Source organism: Oncorhynchus mykiss, chromosome 2, assembly GCF_057628025.1.
Source record: "Oncorhynchus mykiss isolate SJ-2025 chromosome 2, ASM5762802v1, whole genome shotgun sequence".
Taxonomy (NCBI): Eukaryota; Metazoa; Chordata; class Actinopteri; order Salmoniformes; family Salmonidae; genus Oncorhynchus; species Oncorhynchus mykiss.
In genome coordinates, this window is record NC_143023.1 from 102,472,319 (window position 1) to 102,485,334 (window position 13,016).

Below are 13,016 nucleotides of genomic sequence, written 5' to 3' on the forward strand. Positions count from 1 at the left end.
CTGGCTAAATGTAACCAAGCACACATTCACAATGACATTGTACTGGCTAAATGTAACCAAACACACATTCACAATGACATTGTACTGGCTAAATGTAACCAAACACACATTCACAATGACATTGTACTGGCTAAATGTAACCAAACACACATTCACAATGACATTGTACTGGCTAAATGTAACCAAACACACATTCACAATGACATTGTACTGGCTAAATGTAACCAAACACACATTCACAATGACATTGTACTGGCTAAATGTAACCAAACACACATTCACAATGACATTGTACTGGCTAAATGTAACCAAACACACATTCACAATGACATTGTACTGGCTAACTGTAACAGCCTAACACAATGCACATTCACAATGACATTGTACTGGCTAAATGTAACCAAACACACATTCACAATGACATTGGACAGGCTAAATGTAACCAAACACACATTCACAATGACATTGTACTGGCTAAATGTAACCAAACACACATTCACAATGACATTGTACTGGCTAAATGTAACCAAACACACATTCACAATGGTATTGGACAGGCTAAATGTAACCAAACACACATTCACAATGACATTGTACTGGCTAAATGTAACCAAACACACATTCACAATGACATTGTACTGGCTAAATGTAACCAAACACACATTCACAATGACATTGTACTGGCTAAATGTAACCAAACACACATTCACAATGACATTGTACAGGCTAAATGTAACCAAACACACATTCACAATGACATTGTACTGGCTAAATGTAACCAAACACACATTCACAATGACATTGGACTGGCTAAATGTAACCAAACACACATTCACAATGACATTGTACTGGCTAAATGTAACCAAACACACATTCACAATGACATTGTACTGGCTAAATGTAACCAAACACACATTCACAATGACATTGTACTGGCTAAATGTAACCAAACACACATTCACAATGACATTGTACTGGCTAAATGTAACCAAACACACATTCACAATGACATTGTACTGGCTAAATGTAACCAAACACACATTCACAATGACATTGTACTGGCTAAATGTAACCAAACACACATTCACAATGACATTGTACTGGCTAAATGTAACCAAACACACATTCACAATGACATTGTACTGGCTAAATGTAACCAAACACACATTCACAATGACATTGTACTGGCTAAATGTAACCAAACACACATGCACAATGACATTGTACTGGCTAAATGTAACCAAACACACATTCACAATGACATTGTACTGGCTAAATGTAACCATACACACATTCACAATGACATTGTACTGGCTAAATGTAACCAAACACACATTCACAATGACATTGTACTGGCTAAATGTAACCAAACACACATTCACAATGACATTGTACTGGCTAAATGTAACCAAACACACATGCACAATGACATTGTACTGGCTAAATGTAACCAAACACACATTCACAATGACATTGTACTGGCTAAATGTAACCAAACACACATTCACAATGACATTGTACTGGCTAAATGTAACCAAACACACATTCACAATGACATTGTACTGGCTAAATGTAACCAAACACACATTCACAATGACATTGTACTGGCTAAATGTAACCAAACACACATTCACAATGACATTGTACTGGCTAAATGTAACCAAACACACATTCACAATGACATTGTACTGGCTAAATGTAACCAAACACACATTCACAATGACATTGTACTGGCTAAATGTAACCAAACACACATTCACAATGACATTGTACTGGCTAAATGTAACCAAACACACATTCACAATGACATTGGACTGGCTAAATGTAACCAAACACACATTCACAATGACATTGTACTGGCTAAATGTAACCAAACACACATTCACAATGACATTGTACTGGCTAAATGTAACCAAACACACATTCACAATGACATTGTACTGGCTAAATGTAACCAAACACACATTCACAATGACATTGTACTGGCTAAATGTAACCAAACACACATTCACAATGACATTGTACTGGCTAAATGTAACCAAACACACATTCACAATGACATTGTACTGGCTAAATGTAACCAAACACACATTCACAATGACATTGTACTGGCTAAATGTAACCAAACACACATTCACAATGACATTGTACTGGCTAAATGTAACCAAACACACATTCACAATGACATTGTACTGGCTAACTGTAACAGCCTAACACAATGCACATTCACAATGACATTGTACTGGCTAAATGTAACCAAACACACATTCACAATGACATTGGACAGGCTAAATGTAACCAAACACACATTCACAATGACATTGTACTGGCTAAATGTAACCAAACACACATTCACAATGACATTGTACTGGCTAAATGTAACCAAACACACATTCACAATGGTATTGGACAGGCTAAATGTAACCAAACACACATTCACAATGACATTGTACTGGCTAAATGTAACCAAACACACATTCACAATGACATTGTACTGGCTAAATGTAACCAAACACACATTCACAATGACATTGTACTGGCTAAATGTAACCAAACACACATTCACAATGACATTGTACAGGCTAAATGTAACCAAACACACATTCACAATGACATTGTACTGGCTAAATGTAACCAAACACACATTCACAATGACATTGGACTGGCTAAATGTAACCAAACACACATTCACAATGACATTGTACTGGCTAAATGTAACCAAACACACATTCACAATGACATTGTACTGGCTAAATGTAACCAAACACACATTCACAATGACATTGTACTGGCTAAATGTAACCAAACACACATTCACAATGACATTGTACTGGCTAAATGTAACCAAACACACATTCACAATGACATTGTACTGGCTAAATGTAACCAAACACACATTCACAATGACATTGTACTGGCTAAATGTAACCAAACACACATTCACAATGACATTGTACTGGCTAAATGTAACCAAACACACATTCACAATGACATTGTACTGGCTAAATGTAACCAAACACACATTCACAATGACATTGTACTGGCTAAATGTAACCAAACACACATGCACAATGACATTGTACTGGCTAAATGTAACCAAACACACATTCACAATGACATTGTACTGGCTAAATGTAACCATACACACATTCACAATGACATTGTACTGGCTAAATGTAACCAAACACACATTCACAATGACATTGTACTGGCTAAATGTAACCAAACACACATTCACAATGACATTGTACTGGCTAAATGTAACCAAACACACATGCACAATGACATTGTACTGGCTAAATGTAACCAAACACACATTCACAATGACATTGTACTGGCTAAATGTAACCAAACACACATTCACAATGACATTGTACTGGCTAAATGTAACCAAACACACATTCACAATGACATTGTACTGGCTAAATGTAACCAAACACACATTCACAATGACATTGTACTGGCTAAATGTAACCAAACACACATTCACAATGACATTGTACTGGCTAAATGTAACCAAACACACATTCACAATGACATTGTACTGGCTAAATGTAACCAAACACACATTCACAATGACATTGTACTGGCTAAATGTAACCAAACACACATTCACAATGACATTGTACTGGCTAAATGTAACCAAACACACATTCACAATGACATTGGACAGGCTAAATGTAACCAAACACACATTCACAATGACATTGTACTGGCTAAATGTAACCAAACACACATTCACAATGACATTGGACAGGCTAAATGTAACCAAACACACATTCACAATGACATTGTACTGGCTAAATGTAACCAAACACACATTCACAATGACATTGTACTGGCTAAATGTAACCAAACACACATTCACAATGGTATTGGACAGGCTAAATGTAACCAAACACACATTCACAATGACATTGTACTGGCTAAATGTAACCAAACACACATTCACAATGACATTGTACTGGCTAAATGTAACCAAACACACATTCACAATGACATTGTACTGGCTAAATGTAACCAAACACACATTCACAATGACATTGTACAGGCTAAATGTAACCAAACACACATTCACAATGACATTGTACTGGCTAAATGTAACCAAACACACATTCACAATGACATTGGACTGGCTAAATGTAACCAAACACACATTCACAATGACATTGTACTGGCTAAATGTAACCAAACACACATTCACAATGACATTGTACTGGCTAAATGTAACCAAACACACATTCACAATGACATTGTACTGGCTAAATGTAACCAAACACACATTCACAATGACATTGTACTGGCTAAATGTAACCAAACACACATTCACAATGACATTGTACTGGCTAAATGTAACCAAACACACATTCACAATGACATTGTACTGGCTAAATGTAACCAAACACACATTCACAATGACATTGTACTGGCTAAATGTAACCAAACACACATTCACAATGACATTGTACTGGCTAAATGTAACCAAACACACATTCACAATGACATTGTACTGGCTAAATGTAACCAAACACACATGCACAATGACATTGTACTGGCTAAATGTAACCAAACACACATTCACAATGACATTGTACTGGCTAAATGTAACCATACACACATTCACAATGACATTGTACTGGCTAAATGTAACCAAACACACATTCACAATGACATTGTACTGGCTAAATGTAACCAAACACACATTCACAATGACATTGTACTGGCTAAATGTAACCAAACACACATGCACAATGACATTGTACTGGCTAAATGTAACCAAACACACATTCACAATGACATTGTACTGGCTAAATGTAACCAAACACACATTCACAATGACATTGTACTGGCTAAATGTAACCAAACACACATTCACAATGACATTGTACTGGCTAAATGTAACCAAACACACATTCACAATGACATTGTACTGGCTAAATGTAACCAAACACACATTCACAATGACATTGTACTGGCTAAATGTAACCAAACACACATTCACAATGACATTGTACTGGCTAAATGTAACCAAACACACATTCACAATGACATTGTACTGGCTAAATGTAACCAAACACACATTCACAATGACATTGTACTGGCTAAATGTAACCAAACACACATTCACAATGACATTGGACAGGCTAAACATTACCATTGTCTACAAATACATTGAATATTATTCATACCTTTTAGATTTGTGTGTATAAGGTAGTTGTTGTGATTTTTTTTTGATTACTTGTTAGATATTACTGCACTTGTAGGAAGTAGAAACACAAGCATTTCGCTACACTCGCATTAACATCTGCTAACCATGTGTATGTGACCAATAACATCTGCTAACCATGTATATGTGACCAATAACATCTGCTAACCATGTATATGTGACCAATAACATCTGCTAACCATGTATATGTGACCAATAACATCTGCTAACCATGTATATGTGACCATTAACATCTGCTAACCATTTATATGTGACCAATAACATCTGCTAACCATGTGTATGTGACCAATAACATCTGCTAACCATGTGTATGTGACCAATAACATCTGCTAACCATGTGTATGTGACCAATAACATCTGCTAACCATGTATATGTGACCAATAACATCTGCTAACCATGTGTATGTGACCAATAACATCTGCTAACCATGTATATGTGACCAATAACATCTGCTAACCATGTATATGTGACCAATAACATCTGCTAACCATGTATATGTGACCAATAACATCTGCTAACCATGTGTATGTGACCAATAACATCTGCTAACCATGTATATGTGACCAATAACATCTGCTAACCATGTGTATGTGACCAATAACATCTGCTAACCATGTGACCAATAACATCTGCTAACCATGTATATGTGACCAATAACATCTGCTAACCATGTATATGTGACCAATAACATCTGCTAACCATGTATATGTGACCAATAACATCTGCTAACCATGTATATGTGACCAATAACATCTGCTAACCATGTATATGTGACCAATAACATCTGCTAACCATGTATATGTGACCAATAACATCTGCTAACCATGTATATGTGACCAATAACATCTGCTAACCATGTGTATGTGACCATTAACATCTGCTAACCATGTGTATGTGACCAATAACATCTGCTAACCATGTGTATGTGACCATTAACATCTGCTAACCATGTATATGTGACCAATAACATCTGCTAACCGTGTATATGTGACCAATAACACTTAATTTGATTATTGCGCAATGATTCATTATGCCATTCCAGCGACACAGACATTTTCCAGGAAAAATAACTGTGTCCCCAGAAATTAATACAGCCCCCCCACACACACGTAATACACAGCCTGGCATCATTGGCATATCCAGGTTAGGTTGGGAATATCAGTCCCAGAGCAGCAGACCATTATCTCACATCAAAAGGAAATTAACAAAAACTGCCTCTCCTCCTTTCCCATCTATCTCTCTCTCTTGCTCTACCTCTCTACCTCTCTCTCTCTCTAGCTCTCTATCTCTGCCTCTCTCTCTCTGCCTCTGCCTCTCTCTCTACCTCTCCACCTCTCTCTCTCTGCCTCTCTCTCTCTCTCTCTCTCTCTCTCTACCTCTACCTCTGCCTCTCTCTCTCTACCTATCTCTGCCTCTCTCTCTCTCTCTGCCTCTCTCTCTACCTCTCTACCTATCTCTGCCTCTCTACCTCTCTCTTTCTCTGCCTCTGCCTCTCTCTACCTCTACCTCTGCCTCTCTCTCTGCCTCACTCTCTGCCTCTCTCTCTGCCTCTCTCTCTGCCTCTCTCTCTCTGCCTCTCTCTCTCTGCCTCTCTCTCTCTGCCTCTCTCTCTCTGCCTCTACCTCTGCCTCTCTCTACCTCTCTCTGCCTTTCCCTCCCTCCCCTTCTTCTGCTCTTTCTCTCCTTCCCTCGCCGTCCGCTACAGCATGTGTTATTATAAGCGACTACAGTATAGACCTGCAGGTCTCGTCTAGGTGCTGAGTGTAATACCGGTTCCCGGACTCCCAGCGAATGAACGTGACACTGCAGGATAGAAGGGCAGTAATACAGTGTACACTGGACAATTCACGCAAATCACGCCTCAAAAAAACAAGTGGGAAAGATGACTCCTAGTAAACGCCGCTTTCTTTCTTTCTTTCCCATCTTCTTCACCCGAACATTGTCCCTTCACTTCCTCTTTCATAAACATAATACGTAGCCTTTTATTACTGTCGGAGAGAAGAGGCTCCTACACACAGAGAAACTTGGTCATCATTGAGGATGACCTTGTTGTTTGGTTGTCCTTTACAAGTGAATAGATGACAAAATACCAAAGGACACGAACCGTCGGCAGAAGACATCACAAAGCCGAACAACAAGTGGCTATTAGCATACATTCAGATTCAGAAAGCATTGCACAGAAGATGAACGGAAGGTTAGGTAAACTATAAATAACGCTGACGTGATATCTGAAATAATAAATACCATTGACACGAGTAGTCCATAGCCCCACAATGACACACATCAACATCAGGATGTCTCATTAATAGGCTATATATTACAATAGGTTGTAGTCTAGAAGATGCTCTACAGATGCCCGGGACAATAACACTAAAGTTATCCCTAATACATAACAGCGATTAGAATAATCCTGAGACAGAGCGGGTTAACCGCGTCCCCGTTTGCAAACACACATCTTGAAACTGACCGATAAATAAAACAGGTGTTCTTCGCAAAGAGTGAGGAAATTCTTAAAATATTCTTACCTTTGCTATTGTCCTCTTCCCTATTCAAATACATGGCTATAAATTCACTCCTGGGCTGCTTGGTGGCGTTGGTTCTGATGATTATTAGACCTCCTGCAGTCAGAAGAACTCTCTGGTTCCGGGTTTTGTCTTGTTGCTCCGCGAGAGAGCGCGTGCTTCAGTACTCTTTCCTCGCAGTCAGTGCAGGAGGCACCTACTGTATAGTTAGTTAGTCTCTCTCTCTCTCTCTGTCTCACTCTCATACATTACACTCACAGAAGTTACAAAATAATAAAGACATCTATAGACAATGTTGCAACGATGTGCAAATGGTTCATGTACAAACGGGGGAAAAATAAACATAAATATGGGTTTTTACAATGGTATTTATTCGTCGTGCCGTTTCACACGGGAGATATGGGATTCTTTGTGGATCTGTGTAATCTGAGGGAAATACAGTATATCACAAAAGTGAGTACACCCCTCACATTTTTGTACATATTTGGGTATATCTTTTCATGTGACAACACTGAAGAAATGACACTTTGCTACAATGTAAAGTAGTGAGTGTACAGCTTGTATAACAGTGTACATTTGCTGTCCCCTCAAAATAACTCAACACACAGTCATTAATGTCAAAACCGCTGGCAACAAATGTGAGTACACCCCTAAGTGGAAATGTCCAAATCGGGCCCAATTAGCCATTTTCCCTCCCCGGTGTCATGTGACTTGTTAGTGTTAAAATGTTTCAGGTGTGAATTGGGAGCAGGTGTGTTAAATTTGGTGTCATCGCTCTCACCCTCCCTCATACTGACTGGTCACTGGAAGTTCAACATGGCACCTCGTGGCAAAGAACTCTCTGAGGATCTGAAAAAAAGAATTGTTGCTCTACATAAAGATGGCCTGGGCTATAAGAAGATTGCCAAGACCCTGAAACTGAGCTGCAGCACGGTGGCCAAGACCATACAGCGGTTTAACTGGACAGGTTCCACTCAGAACAGGCCTCGCCATGGTCGACCAAAGATGCTGAGTGCACGTGCTCAGCGTCATATCCAGAGGTTGTCTTTGGGAAATAGACGTATGAGTGCTGCCAGCATTGCTGCAGAGGTTGAAGGGGTGGGGGGTCAGCCTGTCAGTGCTCAGACCATACGCCGTACACTGCATCAAATTGGTCTGCATTGCTGTCGTCCCAGAAGGAAGCCTCTTCTAAAGATGATGCACAAAAAAGCAGGCAAACAGTTTGCTGAAGACAAGCAGACTAAGGACATGGATTACTGGAGCCATGTCCTGTGGTCTGATGAGACCAAGATACACTTATTTGGTTCAGATGGTGTCAAGCGTGTGTGGCGGCAACCAGGTGAGGAGTACAAAGACAAGTGTGTCTTGCCTACAGTCAAGCATGGTGGTGGGAGTGGTGGGAGTGTCATGGTCTGGGGCTGCATGAGTGCGGGGACAGCAAATTTACACTATTATACACTTTTGTGATATACTGTATGTGTCTCTAATATGGTCATACATTGGGCAGGAGGTTAGGAAGTGCAGCTCAGTTTCCACCTCATTTTGTGGGCAGTGAGCACATAGCCTGTCTTCTCTTGAGAGCCATGTCTGCCTACGGCGGCCTTTCTCAATAGCAAGACTAAGCTCACTGGACAATGGGTCCTATAACTGATTCAAGTATTTTTAGCCAGATCCTAATTGGTATGTCGAATTTTATGTTCCTTTTGATGGCTTAGAAGGCCTTGCCTTATCTCTCAGCTTGTTCATAGCTTTGTGGAAGTTACCTGTGGCTCTGATGTTTGGGCCAAGGTATGTATAGTTTTTTTGTGCTCTAGGGAAACAGTGTCTAGATGGAATTTGTAATTGTGGTCCTGGTGACGGAACCTTTTTAAGGAACACCATTATTTTTTATCTTACTGAGATTTACTTTCAGGACCCAGGTTTGGCAGAATCTGTGCAGAAGATCTAGGTGCTGCTGTAGGCCCTCCTTGGTTGGGGACAGAAGCACCAAATCGTCAGCAAAGAGTATATATTTGACTTCAGATTCTAGTAGGGTGAGGCCGGGTGCTGCAGACTGTTCCAGTACCCTCGCCTATTCGTTGATATATATGTAGAAGAGGGTGGGGCTCAAGCTGCATCCCTGTCTCACCCCACGGCCCTGTGGAAACAAATGTGTGTTTTTGCCAATTTTAACCGTAGACTTATTGTTTGTGTTCTCACTCTCACTCACGCTCAGAGCCGCCCGTATAGTCGTCTTCTTTTTAAAGAGTCTTGGAATGAGAGAATGTCCAGTTGAGCTCATATACTTACGCCTTCGATTTATTTTTCCCACAATTGATATTTGTGGATATTATAACTCAAAAATATTTAGCTAATTGCATTGCTCCTGGCACCTATTCCAGTTGTCAAAAACATCACATTAGGGTGTTAATGGGTAAATTGATGGTTAAAGTGTGTGGTTTTGCAATCTGTAAGGGACAGTTGGGGGCTGGTCCATCTCAATGTGTAAGGGACAGTTGGGGGCTGGTCCAACTCAATGTGTAAGGGACAGTTCGACAGTTGGGTGCTGGTCCAACTCAATGTGTAAGGGACAGTTGGGTGCTGTTCCATCTCAATGTGTAAGGGACAGTTCTGGGCTGGTCCATCTCAATGTGTAAGGGACAGTTCTGGGCTGGTCCAACTCAATGTGTAAGGGACAGTTGGGTGCTGTTCCATCTCAATGTGTAAGGGACAGTTCTGGGCTGGTCCATCTCAATGTGTAAGGTACAGTTGGGGGCTGGTCCAACTCAATGTGTAAGGGACAGTTGGGGGCTGGTCCATCTCAATGTGTAAGGGACAGTTGGGGGCTGGTCCATCTCAATGTGTAAGGGACAGTTGGGGCTGGTCCATCTCAATGTGTAAGGGACAGTTGGGGGCTGGTCCATCTCAATGTGTAAGGGACAGTTGGGGGCTGGTCCGTCTCAATGTGTAAGGGACAGTTGGGGGCTGGTCCAACTCAATGTGTAAGGGACAGTTTGACAGTTGGGTGCTGGTCCAACTCAATGTGTAAGGGACAGTTGGGGGCTGGTCCATCTCAATGTGTAAGGGACAGTTGGGGGCTGGTCCATCTCAATGTGTAAGGGACAGTTAGGGGCTGGTCCATCTCAATGTGTAAGGGACAGTTGGGGGCTGGTCCATCTCAATGTGTAAGGGACAGTTGGGGGCTGGTCCATCTCAATGTGTAAGGGACAGTTGGGGGCTGGTCCATCTCAATGTGTAAGGGACAGTTGGGGGCTGGTCCATCTCAATGTGTAAGGGACAGTTGGGGGCTGGTCCATCTCAATGTGTAAGGGACAGTTGGGGGCTGGTCCATCTCAATGTGTAAGGGACAGTTGGGGGCTGGTCCAACTCAATGTGTAAGGGACAGTTTGACAGTTGGGTGCTGGTCCAACTCAATGTGTAAGGGACAGTTAGGGGCTGGTCCATCTCAATGTGTAAGGGACAGTTGGGGGCTGGTCCATCTCAATGTGTAAGGGACAGTTGGGGGCTGGTCCATCTCAATGTGTAAGGGACAGTTGGGGGCTGGTCCATCTCAATGTGTAAGGGACAGTTGGGGGCTGGTCCATCTCAATGTGTAAGGGACAGTTAGGGGCTGGTCCATCTCAATGTGTAAGGGACAGTTGGGGGCTGGTCCATCTCAATGTGTAAGGGACAGTTGGGGGCTGGTCCATCTCAATGTGTAAGGGACAGTTGGGGGCTGGTCCATCTCAATGTGTAAGGGACAGTTGGGGGCTGGTCCATCTCAATGTGTAAGGGACAGTTGGGGGCTGGTCCAACTCAATGTGTAAGGGACAGTTCGACAGTTGGGTGCTGGTCCAACTCAATGTGTAAGGGACAGTTGGGTGCTGTTCCATCTCAATGTGTAAGGGACAGTTCTGGGCTGGTCCATCTCAATGTGTAAGGGACAGTTCTGGGCTGGTCCAACTCAATGTGTAAGGGACAGTTGGGTGCTGTTCCATCTCAATGTGTAAGGGACAGTTCTGGGCTGGTCCATCTCAATGTGTAAGGGACAGTTGGGGGCTGGTCCAACTCAATGTGTAAGGGACAGTTGGGGGCTGGTCCAACTCAATGTGTAAGGGACAGTTCGACAGTTGGGTGCTGGTCCAACTCAATGTGTAAGGGACAGTTAGGGGCTGGTCCATCTCAATCTGTAAGGGACAGTTGGGGGCTGGTCCAACTCAATGTGTAAGGGACAGTTGGGGGCTGGTCCATCTCAATGTGTAAGGGACAGTTGGGGGCTGGTCCATCTCAATGTGTAAGGGACAGTTGGGGGCTGGTCCATCTCAATGTGTAAGGGACAGTTGGGGGCTGGTCCATCTCAATGTGTAAGGGACAGTTGGGGGCTGGTCCATCTCAATGTGTAAGGGACAGTTGGGGGCTGGTCCAACTCAATGTGTAAGGGACAGTTTGACAGTTGGGGGCTGGTCCATCTCAATGTGTAAGGGACAGTTGGGGGCTGGTCCATCTCAATGTGTAAGGGACAGTTAGGGGATGGTCCATCTCAATATGTAAGGGACAGTTGGGGGCTGGTCCATCTCAATGTGTAAGGGACAGTTGGGGGCTGGTCCATCTCAATGTGTAAGGGACAGTTGGGGGCTGGTCCATCTCAATGTGTAAGGGACAGTTGGGGGCTGGTCCATCTCAATGTGTCAGGGACAGTTGGGGGCTGGTCCATCTCAATGTGTAAGGGACAGTTGGGGGCTGATCCATCTCAATGTGTAAGGGACAGTTGGGGGCTGGTCCAACTCAATGTGTAAGGGACAGTTTGACAGTTGGGTGCTGGTCCAACTCAATGTGTAAGGGACAGTTAGGGGCTGGTCCATCTCAATGTGTAAGGGACAGTTGGGGGCTGGTCCATCTCAATGTGTAAGGGACAGTTGGGGGCTGGTCCATCTCAATGTGTAAGGGACAGTTAGGGGCTGGTCCATCTCAATGTGTAAGGGACAGTTGGGGGCTGGTCCAACTCAATGTGTAAGGGACAGTTGGGGGCTGGTCCATCTCAATGTGTAAGGGACAGTTGGGGGCTGGTCCATATCAATGTGTAAGGGACAGTTGGGGGCTGGTCCATCTCAATGTGTAAGGGACAGTTGGGGGCTGGTCCATCTCAATGTGTTAGGGGCTGGTCCATCTCAATGTGTAAGGGACAGTTGGGGGCTGGTCCAACTCAATGTGTAAGGGACAGTTGGGGGCTGGTCCATCAATGTGTAAGGGACAGTTGGGGGCTGGTCCATCTCAATGTGTAAGGGAC

At 42.5% G+C, this 13,016-nt stretch overlaps 1 long non-coding RNA gene across 1 annotated transcript in view; it reads right to left on the reverse strand.

The window, feature by feature from the left end:
• Positions 1-7,932, reverse strand: part of LOC149985329 (uncharacterized) — a 247,151-nt gene extending 239,219 nt beyond the window's left edge. The window contains exon 1 of the long non-coding RNA XR_016490321.1: positions 7,754-7,932. This is a non-coding gene — a long non-coding RNA (uncharacterized LOC149985329). The remainder of the gene's footprint in view (positions 1-7,753) is intronic.
• Positions 7,933-13,016: the final 5,084 nt, after the last annotated feature.